We start from the raw sequence: 15,053 nt of genomic DNA, 5'->3' as shown, positions 1-15,053 counted from the left end.
ACCTATCCCATAGATATTGTCGACAACGTAAAAAAGTTCCAGAATCTCACTAAAGATATTTTTAAACAACTGGGTCCTTCTTTAAGTTATAGTTCTCCATTTCATTATGAATTCGTGGATCATATGTCAAGAGGACATTGCCTCTTTCTATTAGTTTATATTTATATCCCTTTCCCTCGATCCTCAACCTGCACCGCTGTTCGTCACTCAAAAACCCACATTAGAATTTCCATATAAATTGAAATCGACAACATTCGACAGTTAGGAAATCAATTTGCTGGAATGATGATTACAGCCAATTTGTATTTCTGTGGATTTTTCTTTGTGATTCTTTTTTTCCCTCCTTCCAACAAATCTCCTAAAACGTGAAGTATGCATATGTGTACTATGAAAAACACATTTCGCTAATTTCATTACACAGATAAGTGAATAAAATTGAGATTTATTTTTTTCTTCTAAACGATTTGCCATTAACGAGGCAAATATTAAATATGCATTGAAATTATTTTCAATAAACTCCAAAGAACATATCCTTTTCATCAGACACACACACACACGCAGCCATAGATGAATCCAAGATGTCATAAACTTTCATTACACATTAGGCAAACACAGACAGAGAATTCAAGAAGAAAAAGAAAAAATCATCAACGCTACAAGTTATGACAATGTTTGAGTTGAGTGTGTCTGTATATTTATTTTGCGTATTCCCCACAGGAACAACTAAGTGATGATAATGGTTTTTATCACTAATACAAATATACGTGCATACACATTATCGTATGTTTTGTTGTTTTGGGGAGGGGGGAGGAATTTTATATTTCAAATTAAATTGACGTCACTCAAAATGATTACGGGCATAATAATAAATGTATCTTTCAAGTCCATCAAAATTAATTGCTTTCCAAACATGGTTTTTTTCACCCCATATCATCCTTTTAAGAAATCCTCGTATCTTTTTGTCACAAAAACACACACACACATACTCAATTTATACCTTGAACCGTCAAACCAATATAATAGACCACTTAAGTTTTATGAAGATACCGGCCCACAATTTGGGTGGTATTTACGAAGAACACATACGTTGGAATCAGAAGCACAAAACAATTACACAAAAAGAAAACATTATTGTATATTTTTTTTTTATATATTCTTCTCATTGCAATTCTAAATATAAGCATATATTTCTTACACTTGCAGAAACTTTTTAAATGTGTATCAATTAAATCCAAACACCTCTTGGTAAAGTCTTGACCTTATATGGATTCCAACCTTTTAATCATTCAAAATACGGTAACTATTGATCTTCTTCTGTTGAATTCACTCCAAGATTTAAAGATGAAGATCTGGTCGATGCTTGATTTGCAAGGTCTAAAACTGCACTGGTATGGCCAAAATAATTCATTGACCCCCGGTCCTAAACATTTCGGTGTTAACGCATTGGATCCTACTGATTTTTTGTCCTACATCGGCATACTGGCTGATATCTGTCTTGCGGAATTTTGAACCCTTGGCTTTTTGTGAGCAAGTCGGGCATGCATCATGACATCATGGTGGCAATTTTTCAAGAAGCAATTTAGATTATTATGTTCTGATGGAATGTCTCATAGTTCCGCTGCATCTCTAACATATACATTAGGGCGGCCCAAAAAAAGACAAACATTTTTTTGAAACGCCTAACCCCCAATTTTTTCCCAATTGACCGAAAAACCGTATATATGAAATTTTATGCCGATCGCTTAACCATCGCGATCGTATGGGCCAAACGTGCATTTTTACGAAAATTCTTTAAAGGCAGCATTTATGGTCCAATCGATGAAAAAACTTTACCAGTTCATTGTTGTGGCTATAAAACGATTTCTACAAAAAATTGTGAAAATCGGATCGTATTTTGATATAGCTATATAGGGCCCAAAATACCAAAAATCCAATCCGATTTTCACAAATTTTTCTACAAATCGTTTTTAGATTTTTTTTGTCCAAACTTAGTTTATGTTCGAAGATGGGCCATATCGGTCCAAACCTTTAAGTGCCTCCCCCTCAAAACTTCAAAACTTTTCGGAAAAATTGTGCGAAGTATAAATAAATCTCGAAGGTAGTAACCGACTTGGTCCATATTTTGCACATTGTAATATTTCTACCACCTGCAGATCAGGTTCGAATATGGACTATTTCGCTCCACTCCTTAGGGTACCTCTCACACAAAATTTCCCAAAAGTGCAGTTTACAGCCTCCTCTCGAATAGTTTAGATTTTTATACAACCTCTTGCAACTCCGGTCCACCTTTAATATAGCACAAATTTCTTGCCCCTGAAAAAAATTATGCTATAGTATACCCCATACTTCTGGAGAAAATGACTCCAAAGCTGTAAAGAGGCCTACCGCACAAAGTATAGTGGTTGGAGCGCACCATAACTCTCGAACGGATCAACTGATTTGGCTCTACTTTCGAGTATCGTAATATTTAGTTCAAACTTAGTTTAAGTTCGAAGATAGGTCACATCGGTCCACTTCTGCCGGTACTTCACCCACAAAAGTTAAAAACTTTTCGTGGGCAGGAATCTTTTGAAGGCAGTGACCAATTTGTGCATCCTAATATTTCTATGAGTTCATTGGTTCACTCCTTCGTGTACCTCCCCACAAAATTTCAACATTTTTGTTTTTTAAGTGCATATTAGGATCTGTTCGAAAAATCCTATAAAAAGGATACCTATGTAACTCCTTGGGGTCCTGTTTACAGATATTATGGTTTTCATGCGCAAGTCCATGCTACTTGACATATTGGTCCAAACCCCCACTGAAAAGACTGATGGATGCGATATGTATCGGGAAGTATGACTCCCAAAATAAGATCAACTTCCAAAATGGACTATAAGGTACCTCCAGCGCAATACTTTTGAGCTTTAATCCAAATATATTCTTGTCGGCAAGTTCATACGTCCAAAAGGGCTACAAAATCTTAAAACTTCCTAAATACATAATTATTGGTGAAATGGATTTTGGTTGCGTAGCCGGTATTTATTATCAATAATATTATTATTATTTATTGTCAATATATGAAAGTTTCAATACACCTACGCTGAGGATATATCTTTGTCGGCTTTGCCTTTTTGTTACCATGGAAACAAAGATCGCTCTGGTGCAGCCTTCGGCACTGCCTTTATTCACGAGCAAGCAAACTTATTGAAAAGCCATGTACCCACACAATGACAACAGTGTTTTCTCAAATTTTTGTTGTTGTATGCCTATTGCTGATTTGGTAGCACGGGTTAACGTTAACCGAAATTTAGGGGATAGGCGTTTAAAAACAAATGTAATTTTTGGGACGCCCTATATACACATATTTCCACCTTAGTATGTCGTATAGTTTCCTTTATTGTGGAAAAGAAAATTCTCAAAAAGGAAAATCTATAAAATTTTAAAATATTATAAACATTTCATATTACTTACGTTCGTTCGGCTACCTTGATTTTCTGTGGCTGCTGTTGTTGTTGTTGGCTCTACATCTTCTTGTTGCTGCTGTTGTATATGCCTGCATGTCGGCATAAATATGCAATATATTTAAATATCTTAGTAGTGCTGTCATATATTTGATGATATAAATATTGTGTTATTTGCATAAAATTCTAATTTAAATGCTGCTACTAGACATTTGCCGGTGCTGTTGCCGGTGCTGTTGCCGGTGCTGTTGCCGTTGCTTTAGACTTCGGCTGCCGCTTTAGATTGACTGACACCATACCATACCATGCCATGCATGGTTTCCAGTTGATGGCTGCCACAGGCGTTGAATAAACAATACATAGGGGACAAGGATGAATGGAAAATCTATTAATTGGGATAACAGTTTTTTCTAAATATAAACGTTTCACTTCATGCTCTGAAACTTGTCTTTTTATTTTTCTTAAATCTACAAAAATGGAAATTCTATTTTACCTATCTATGATAACCTTGAATTCCAGTTTTTTTTTTTAATGTTAATTTCCATAACCTTCATGTCTCTTTGTTTTGCTGTAACTCCCATTGGACCCGTCGTCTCTGGTTTAACTCTTTGCTCCGTTGACCAGTTTTTACTTTAGATGTACAGGTCCCTTCATTGTTTTGTTGTTATTGTTGCTGCCGCTCGCTCATACAACATTGATTTTCCTTTATTGTGCAATTTATTTTATTTTCCAACAAATTTCTTTTATTTTCAACATATATCGCCATAGTCAGCGTTAGTGGTACAACAACTAGGATGACTATATACCTCCAATAGCCTATCCACATAGTACGTACAACAAGTAAGTTGAAAGGAAGGGGAGTGAGGGGAAAGTACAACCACCATCACTCCCAGTTCCTGTAAAAATCTTTCCCTCCCTCTGTGACAAAGTTCCGCTGCTGGTAGAGGCTATACGCTAGGTCTCATCGTGTACAAGTTCTGTGTTATTTTGTGTTTTTCGTTTTTTCTTTTCTTTTCTTTGCTTGTAGATGGACGGCAACGTGTGCGCGCAATCAATTTTCTTCCTTTTCTTGTTGTTCTGTTTGCCTTTGTTAGCTAGCTTTGGGAAGTACTTTCCAACTCATCTGCAGTTTGGCAATATTTATTTAGCATTTTTCTTGGTCGTCGTCGTCGCCGTAGCCATCGTTTGCTTGCCTGTGTTTGTTTTTCATATGCCGTTTCCTCACCTCGCCCCACCCCCACACTCCCAAGCTTAAAGAAAACGCTGTTATTTTCTGTTTTGTTTTTCTTCATTCTAGCAATTTTCTCTGTTTTTTTAATGGCTACACATTATTTATATTTATTCGTTATTTTTTATAGTTTATTCATGCAAATTACAATAAGAATACAAATTATATAGGATGTTCGCTTGCCTATATACATACATACATAGATATATGTATGTATATACAAAACATTTAATATATTGGCAATAATTATTTGTTGGTAAGTAAAATACTGGAATTTTAGTAAGAGGCATTTTTTAAAACTTTAAATTTGAAATACTGAAAAGGCCTAAATACGTGGAATAGGAATTATTGCCTTTTTTAATATTGAATAGTCCTTAACTACAAAACAAAAAAAATTTCCAATAGGTAAACTTTTCGCAATTGTAATGGCTTGAAAATTGTTGCTGTGCCCAGCAAAAATTCGTATCCGTTAGTCATTATGTAACCCGTTACAAAGTAAGTAAACAAAAATTATTACTTATATTTCTCCTTACTAAGTTATGAGTAAGGTGGCACAGAGCATCCGCGTCCGACTGAAAATGTAAGGGTTCTGTGTTCAACGCTCACCGTCGGCACGTGAGCTTTTTGTTGACAAAATAAAGAACAGATGGTGGTGCACATGTTAGCGTTTGAACGACCCTTAAAGTTTGTACGCGTGACCGAATGTGTTGTGTGTTCGGCTACAAAACAGAAGTTCGCATGATCAAATCCAGCAGAGAGCGAAATAAAATGAAATAAAATTATTGTAATAATTATTGTTGAATTTGGACCTGACCTCGAGCCAAACAAAATTATAAGAAGATAATAAAATAAAAAATATGAAGTGTGTTGAAATTGTAAACAAAATCTAAAAATATAAATTTTTGGCTTATTTTTTATACCCTCCACCATAATATGGAGGGTATAATTAAATTTGTCATTATGTTTGTAACACATCGAAATATCCATCGGAGACCCTATAAAGTATATATATTCTTGATCAGGGTAAAATTCTAAGATTTAACCATGTCCGTCTGTCCGTCTGTTGAAATCAAGACACAGCTCGCAATTTTTAAGATAGAGCCTTGTAATTTGGTATAGTAGTATATATTACTCCTAGGATGTTTGGTATTGCAAATGGGCTATATCAGTCCCATATAACGATACCATCCGATTTTCGGTACTTTTATGGTTTTAGCTTCATTACAACACCGAAATGACTGGAATTTGGTACTTAGTCTTCGTTGGGGGTATAAAACTTTCCCCCCAAATTTTGTCGGTATAGGCCCACGCCTTCATATAGCCCCCATAGAACGGTCCCTCCCGATTTTCGGTATTTTGAAGGTTGTGGCCTCAATATTCCTCTAAAATTTAGTATTTAGTCTTTGCTAGTGGTATAAAACTTTCCTCTAGAAATTTGTTGGTACAGGTCCACGCTTTAATATAGCCCCCATAGATCGGTACCTTCCAATTTTCGGTATTTTGAAGGTTAGCCACATTGTTTTATCGAAATTGCTGACATTTGGTATTAAGTCTTCTTCATAAACGAAAGGAAACTAATTGTTACATTTTGCTTCAATACATCTCTTGGTGGAGGGTATAACAAGTTCGGCCCAGCCGTTTTTACTTGTTCAACTTCTAGTGGCCACAATATAACTTGTTGTCCTAGTGGTCATAGAATAACTTGCAAGTCAGTGCGACATGCCCTTGTTAAAATAATGGTTTAATAGGGGGTTTTGTAAGTTGTTACGAATACCAAAAAATTCTACAAAAACCTATTATTTAGTAAGGATTTTTTCCTCTTTATGGCTATATATACTTTTACATCGTTTTAACACCTTTTTTATACCCTCCACCATGATTAACTTTGTCATTCAGCTTGAAATACATCTAAATGTTCGCCGAAGACTCATAAAATATTTATTTTTCATCCGCCCTTCCATGTGTCCGTTGAAATCAATAAGCAGATCGCATTATTATACCCTCAGCCTTTAGGCTAAGGAGGGTATATACACTTTGATACGACCAAAAATATGATTCATCGAAATAATGGGTTTAGATCCCAAGTATGTTTGGACGAAATCTGTTTCAGACAATTTGGAGTAGACTGAGCAATGTCCGTCCATCTGTCTATCTGGCTGGTGCCCACGATAACTCTCGAATGAAACAACCGATGGGGTCCACAATTTGGCACTCGTAATATTTTGTCCAAAATTAGTTTAAGTTCGAAGATTACCCAATCGGTCTACTCCTTCCGGTACATTAACCACAAAAGTTCAATATTTTTCGCTAAAATGGTGAGCACGATAACTCTCGAAGCGAGTAACCACACAAAATTCGGAAAAAGTGAAGTTTAAGATATTGTCCTTGCGTCACCTTTACGATGGTACAATTTTTTTCGGCAAGTCCATGCTTCCTGTGATAATGGCTTAAAAGCTCAACGAAACCTTGACGCACCAACTAAAATGGCAAATCTACAAGATAACTCTCACCGGGAGTTTCTGATTGGTCCAAACTTTGCACATCGTATTATTTCATCTAGCCATGTATCAGGTGGGAGTATGGACTATTTCGGTCCCGTCCTTCGGAAATTGGGGAAAAGTGCAGTTTAACAGCTCATTTCGGGTCGTTTTGAAATTTTTCCAAAAAGTTCTTCTTGTGGGCCGTGTTACGGCGGCGACATTTTTTCGGGGGCAAGTCCATACTTCCTGAGATAATGGCCCAAAAGCTCTAAAAGGTTGCTGGCGCCAACTAAAATGGGTGGTACGTAATATAACCCCAATCTGGCCCAAACGTTGTACATCGTTTTATTTCTTACAGCCTCGAACTGTGTCCGAATATCAACTACATCGGACCATTTTTTTCGGGTGCCTCCCACACAAAGTTTAGAAAGAGCGCAGTTTTAAGACTCGTCTGGGATTGTTTTTTTTTAGTTTTCAAACATGTTTTGCATGCGATTCTAGTTAAAATGGTACAATTTTGTTCGTGTCAAATGCATACTTCCTGAGAAAAAAAACTCAAAAAAGACCCTACAGACATCAGAAGTATTGTGTTTGATTAAATTCTTTAGGTTCGAGTCTGAGGTTATATCTCTGTTGGCACAGCTGACTGATACTTTCTTACTTCTTTAGAATAAAGTTTTATAATTTGATACAAAATTTTCTATTACTCCTTTAGATATAGCGACCATAGAACAGTAACTGCTGATTTTCGGCTATTTCAAGGTTTTAGCCGAAATGTGGTATATAGTCTTCGTTGGAGGTATACGGCATTCTCACAAAGATTGATCGGTACATATTGTTCCACGTTTTGTATGTAGAATGATATTTCCCGAGCTTTTTCATGGTCTTAGCCTTATTTCCTACCGAAATGATTAAAATTTGGTATATAGTCTTCGCTTGGGGGTACAAAACATTCTTGCTGAGAATTGGCGGAATGGTTTCACGTTTTGTTATAGTCCCTATAGTACGGTACCTCCCGATTTTAGAAATTTTTAACGTTTTCAACCGTAATATCTACAATTTGATATTTAACCTTCGTTGGGAGTAACAGACATTCTCCCAGAGAATGATCAATTCAAGCCCACGTTCTCAATTGCCTCCATTAACAGCACCTCCCGATTTTCGACATTTCGAGAGTTTAAATCACATCCGAAATATTTTATATTTGGTATTTAGTCTCCGTTGAAACTATTAAATATTCCAGCAGAGAATTGTAGGTATATGACTAATTTTTTTTTCATGTAGGCCACCGTAGAACGGTACTCCGATTTTCAGTATTTTGAAGTTTTAGCCACATTATTCAACAGATATGACTGAAATTTGGCATCAGGTCTTCGCTCAAAAGAATTATCGGAATAATAATATAACCCCAGTATAAAGGTACCCGTCTTGTCTACAACACGTCAATAAACATCTTGAAATCCCACAAATTAGCTTGTGATATAAGTATCTGCCGCCGACCATTGTGGACTTAGCCAGATTCTCTCTGTTTTAACAAAAACATCTTTGTTTTAAATTTTCATGTTTATGTTTTTGTTTTTTGTTGCTGTATAAATAACATCATTGACGATGTTTTTGTTTGGTTAAAAAAAAAATTCAAGATGTCTTTCCATTTACACACTCTTAGTGTTTGGTAAATAGGGTGACCAGATATATAACGATATGAATACAAAATAATATGCCGAGTTATAAGAATAGATTGAATGCAAATCCAATGTTGATCAACACTTTGTCATTACAACCGACTAAAGGCTCTTAGTTTTGTTGTTTTTTCTCTTTCGAGACGAGCTAAATGATCAGAAAGTTTTTGCAAATGAAAAAGAATGTCAGACAAATTGTCATCACAAACCACTACACTATATGTTTCGCACTTGGTGAGGGTGCTCTGACTATGCCCCTACCCTACAATCCTTGTTACAAAGGATGGGGATAAGAATGCACAAGTCCACTTTCCATCGACTTAAAATTCGATTTTGATGAACTTTGAGTTGTAGATAATCGTACTTCTACTTTTTTGTAAAAAAAAACATCGAAAATTCTAAAATCGATTTTTGTTTTGGAATCTTCTATACTTTCGGTTGAGCACTACCACTCTTTGCGAGTCAATAATAATTAAAATTTAATATTTTCATAATTATTTTTTATCAAAACTGGTCTTCCCAAAAACCATTGTTGTTTGTCTCATGTTGTTGTTTTGCTATGTATGTTGTTGTCATCTGGTGTTTTTTTTAGTTTTTGTTATGTTTAGTTTTTCTTATTGGAGGTCCCTTATGAAAGCAAAATATAATTTTTAAAGCAAAAATTCCTTTTTATTCTTTTCTCTTGTTGTTTGCTTGTTTTCTTTAGTGATGTTTTTTTATTTTTTTTCGATTTGTTTATTTTAGGATTCAATCTTTTTGTGTTTTGTTTTTAGTTTGCAATAAAGGGAGTTTCGCCAAGTAAATATGTGTACGTATTATGGTAATAAACAAAAGGTTATAACTAAAAAAATATTTTTATATATAATTCAAAATAAAATTATTTTTTATTAATTTGTAAAAAAAACATTAAAATTTTCTTTAAAATATAAATAAATGTTTATTATCCAAATTTTGAATTTAACATGTTTTGCATTTATTCAATACCTTAAAAATAAATATACATATGTTTGTGTTCGCGTTTTTTTTACTTTGACCAGAAAATGTCTAAGAAAAGATGAGTGTGTTGGAGTTGTTAAGGAACAAAACAAAAAAGAATAAGTAAATATACACAGAGACAAAGCAATCAGGGACCAGCGAGTTACTCTCCAAGCAAATGGCCAGCTAGACGATGGACGACGTACATACAGCATACATACACACATACACATGCTTGGATATTCGAAAGGACAGACAGATGAACTTATAAACAAGCAGACTTGTTTAGACCACATTTTTGCATCTTACTTGTTGAATTTGTTGTTTTTTCGCCTTTTTTTGAAAAACCAAAAAACACCTCTACCCTTCCCAGCCACCATTTGCAGCCTCACTTTAATGCCGACTTTAAAGCTGCTATAGTTCTGATATTTTTTCAGTTTTTGTTTTAGTTTTTTCTTCTTTCTGGCTCAAGTCTCTGATTCTCAGTTATTGTTGTTGCTGTTGTTGTTTATACAGCTTGGATAAATAAATGTGTCTGTGTTATTTTATAATTTTTATCAAGAAATTGCCATTTTTGCTGTTGTCGTTGTTTTTTGCCTTGCTTCATTTTAACGTCAACATAGATTTTTAATTAAGTTGGGTATGCGGCAACATCGCCAATAGCAACAAAGACGACATTGTCTTGCATTGATATCGACATATTTGCACGACTCGTGTATCTATGCCGCAATTAAAATTGCAATTTGGGTTTGCATTTTTTTTTGTGTGGCAAGGAATCGGCGGCAAGCTTTCTTTAAGATTGTGCCACTTTAAAACTTGAATCTTCAGCTCTCTTTCACTATCACCCAAAAAATGAGAGAAGACCAGAAAACATGAATGATAATACACACTTACTTAGTTATCTTTGTTATTTATTTCTTCCTGCAAAATATTTTCGAAATGAATTTATAATTGAATCGTTGTCCTAGAATATTTTAATAGCTATAAAATATTTATTTGTTTTAATTATTCTTAAAAATTTTATTGTTCATTTCCTTCAACGAAATGTTAACAAATATTATCGTAAAAATTTAATTAGTTTTTGTAGATGGGTAGATGATGGTCGTCGTAGTATCGTTTGGATGGATGGTTGGTCGGTCGCTTGAGTGCAGGATAAATTGCTATTTTCCATTTATATTTTGGTGTTTAAAGTAGAATACAAACAATGTAAAACTGTACAACTACTTTCCATCTCGGCTCGGTTGGCATTCTCAACATGCCACATTTAGCCAACTAACCAACCAGCCAGCCAGCCAGCTATCCATCCAACACATACCTTGCACACCATTTCATCAAGCAAACCAACAACAGCAATCGCATCACCATCATCAACACTACAACAGCCAGCATCAACCTACAACCTTCAGATGCTTACAATTCCTAGGACTATTCCAACACTCAAATACAATTATTAGAGGTATGCGTTAAAATAAAATGTAAAAATTGAAAATTTTTCACTTAAGACCATTTAAGAATGTCATACTAATGGAAGCTTTAGTGATTACTTTAAAATGAGGTTCCAGTTAAAGTTGGACACGTCATAGAGTAACAATTCACTCAAATTAAATCAAAACCAATTTTAATAATTCGATATAATTGAAGCCCTAACTCTATAAGGCCTCCCGCGAATAAGAATTTCGCATATAGTCCTCGGTAGGCCTCAAATTTTAAAATCGCCTTTTGCTCCTCTGCATATTTCCTATTCCATTCGAAATAGAGGAATCCATTTTTATATGAAGTAGAGTTTTAGATAAAGCATAATGCAGAATCAGAAAGAGAGTTTGGTTTCAAGAGATATTTTACTTGGGTGATACATCCCGAAGTGGAAAAAAGTTTTTGGTTTGGACCCTAATAAACGTCCTCTTTCCTTGCATATTTTATTCGTCCGTAGCAGTACGGAACCAGTGCTTATTTCCCAGGCATCTCTGTATTTTCTCGATTTCCTTTTTCCATAGCACAATGAATATTGTTGAAGCAAACATGTAAATATATACATATGTATATTGTAGAAGCAACCATATATTTTGTGTCAAACACTATAATGATAAGATGATAACTCTGCCAACATTGTTTCTTCTTTTTCAATTTTTTTCTTCGAGTGTTGTCGTTCAACATCTTTATGGCTCTACTCTTTGGCAAGCACAATTTCCTCTCGTTCTTCGTAAAGGTAATTTTGCTGAATTTGATTTTGTACAAACTAAGGTGTTTGTATATAAAATACATACATACACAGTTGTTATATAAGTATATACATATATCCTATCTATATAGAATATACAATATAATATTAAAAGGCACCATAGTGTAATTGTATTTTTAATGAAATTTTTAAAATGAGTTTTTACATTATGTTTGTCTTTTTGTTGTGCTGTTGCTTGCACTTTTTCGCAAAAAAGAAAAAAAGTCGACCGACCTTCTTCTTGGCAAAAATGCATTTTAAACTATTCGTTCCATTTTCACTTGCCATAAAATAATTTCTTTTTATGACATTTATTTCCAATAATTGCCTTGGCTTCGGTAAAAATTGCTAAATATGCCCCACAATTTTTCAAAAGTTCAAAATGTTTTTAATTAAAAAAAAACTGAAATATTTTTTTCTATAAAAATGCAAATTTCATTTAACAAAACGAAATGTATGTTCCCAACAAAGTTTTCTCTTAAGCTATCTCCTAGAGACTGCACTCCTCCTCTGTTAAGGTTATGGAGATCATTGTGCAAAATAACCGCGTTCAGAACATGGTCATATTTAATGAAGTTACGCCCCCCATTTGCCGTTTTTTTTTTCTTATGTGTATGTGAATGGATGGGAGAGTGTCTGCTGCAAAATGTTAATTTCGTGATTTTGAGATTAGTTTTACATTTTCATTTTTTGTTTTGTTCTTTGTTTTCTTTAAAAGCGGAGTGTTTGAAATTAGAGGCTTTTGGGGTTATAACGACAGGGAATGTAGATGTTTAAAATCTAAAAAGTAAAAATAAATAAAATATTTTAAATAGAACATTGGTGGCGTTTATTTAATTGGGATAGCTATTTTGAAAAATTAAAATATTTTAACGTTAAATTCCATCAAATAACAAAATTAACTTTTTGTTAATGGCCCTAAGAATATTTTAAATTTCTACAAAAATTCAATTTGTAATGTAGGGTGTAACAAAAATAATTTTGATAATATTATAAAATGTAAAAATATGAAAGTCTCTTTTCGTAATGTTATAGGAAAATAAATAGCAATTGATGAAGTTGTAATATTTCATATATTTTTAATTTTTAGTTTCACTTTTTTAACTTTATCTAAATTCCCTCCACCCTAGTGTAAATACAACAAACACACACACACCAATACACAATCGCATTATTGAAATATGTTCCGAAATTGCAAATTGTGTATTCGAAGTGGAAAAGAAGAAGAAGCAGAAGAGAATGAAATAAAAGCGATTTTAATTAAATGATATGAAAATCTACACAACAGCAACAACAACAACAACTAGAATAACAAAAGTAAATATAATTAAATGTTTTGCCTGGTGGGCGTTTGTAGGCGAATTGTGTGTATATCCGCTTTAACAGGAATTGGCCATTGTCTGTCTGTTACTAGTTATGTGACTAATATTTTGAGTTCAATATAAAAGAGTACTGAATTGAAGTATTGGAATTTATAATTTAAAAAATGTAATGAAAATTAATAATAAATTCTTCGAATGCCATATAAAATTCCATGACTATATCGAAAAAAGTAAAGGGAATTACTTATGTTTATTTGACAATTGGTAAAGTATACAAGCAGACATATTCATATTTAGATATGTGTGAATGTTCGATAACTTTTTCATATACATATTTCGTATAAGAACCTTTGTCTTCTTCTGTAGTCTCTTTAAAGCTTAGTGTGCTTAAATTCGAAATATTCGCCCGGATAAACAACGAAAGGTGATACATTAATATAAGGAATTATTGTTTTATTGTAAATCTGAAGGTATGGCCACATCGGGCAAATATTTGACAAAAAGTTTCAAATATTTCTTTGCCGTAGTAACAATTGAGTTTAGGTAAACAAATATATGTATATGCCGGCAAATATTTGATCAATGTGCATTCGCAATGAGCGTAATGTGAACACAAAATCAACTCAGTTTGAAATTCATACTTGTTTTAGAAAATATGGGAAAACAAATTTGTATTTGGAAATTTGCTTAAAGTGGCCCTCACTTAAGATTATGTTAATGCCTAACAAACACCTTGATCAAAATTCCCCTGTCATAAGCTCGTTAGTGGAAATATACTGAAATGTCATTAATTGTATTTTCACTTGTATTCCGCTTTCCCTCATGAGTCGTATACTGGCACGAGTATTAGTTCTGTTTTATACAGATTTTTTGCCCGGTAAGACTTTATTTTTTTAACTACTTGCCACACCGATATTATTATTTTTTATCTAGACTAAAAACAACAAACAACCCTGAAGGAGACAAAGGAAGGCTTGACGCAATAAATGCAGCTCTTTTCTATATTTACCTCAATGATATGGATGGAACATCCTTTAAACCGCCAAGTTTGAAAAATGTGTCTAAAGACACCACCATCCAACCAAGTCATTCAATTGCAGTGTGTTGTTCGGTCCCAATCCACATTCAGAACATGTGTTTCGGTACCGTGCTATCACTTAGGGACCTAATACGAATTGAGACGGCTGCATTGTCCGATTCTTCTTGGGCTAAAACCGCTCTTGTTTGCCTTGGTAACTGGCATTCATACTGTATCTTTGTACCGCCTACGCAACTGCATCAGTGTAAATGCTATCCAAGCCTATCTGATAGGCTCGTTGTTCGGAGGAACCCAGTACCTCTCTCTCTTTACTTCATGAAGATCTCTGCTGCCGGGGTAGCGGAGTCCATATATTACTAAATTGAGGCAGGAATGCTCATGGCGATAACACCCACGCAAGTACTGCATTGTGCTGATGCACCGATAAATTTTTTCTCTCCTCACGAAGATGCTCCATTAAATATCGTTCCACTGCGTAGCGCTAACATTTGCATGTCACACTGGCGCCGCGTAACTTACCACAGATCGGCCTATTGCTTTGCAGAAGGTCAACAAGGTTTTTTTGTCAGCACCCCAAGTGCTGCCGGCCAGCGATTTGGGAACCTTTCTCCTACGCAAATGGCTGTGATTTACGCGGACGACTTAAACAAGCTAAAGAACTTTACATTC

At 34.5% G+C, this 15,053-nt stretch overlaps 1 protein-coding gene and 1 long non-coding RNA gene across 9 annotated transcripts in view; one reads left to right on the top strand and one right to left on the bottom strand.

Moving 5' to 3' along the window:
- Nucleotides 1-15,053, top strand: part of Tet (Ten-Eleven Translocation (TET) family protein) — a 344,582-nt gene that overhangs the window by 184,308 nt on the left and 145,221 nt on the right. The gene's annotated exons all lie outside the window — the stretch shown is intronic.
- On the bottom strand, nucleotides 1,111-4,487 carry LOC141403430 (uncharacterized). 2 transcript variants are annotated; one of them, XR_012412795.1, is made up of 2 exons: nucleotides 3,937-4,487; nucleotides 1,111-3,828 (listed from the first exon to the last, which is right to left on the bottom strand). It is a non-coding gene; the product is annotated as an uncharacterized lncRNA (long non-coding RNA). The 2 variants fall into 2 exon arrangements; XR_012412794.1 differs by having other exon boundaries at nucleotides 1,111-3,775.

Source organism: Musca autumnalis, unplaced genomic scaffold (assembly GCF_047663935.1).
Source record: "Musca autumnalis isolate F117 unplaced genomic scaffold, ASM4766393v1 scaffold_4, whole genome shotgun sequence".
In the NCBI taxonomy this organism is placed as follows: domain Eukaryota; kingdom Metazoa; phylum Arthropoda; class Insecta; order Diptera; family Muscidae; genus Musca; species Musca autumnalis.
The sequence above is the reverse complement of the archived record's forward strand: the minus strand, read 5'-3'. Positions and strand labels throughout refer to the sequence as shown.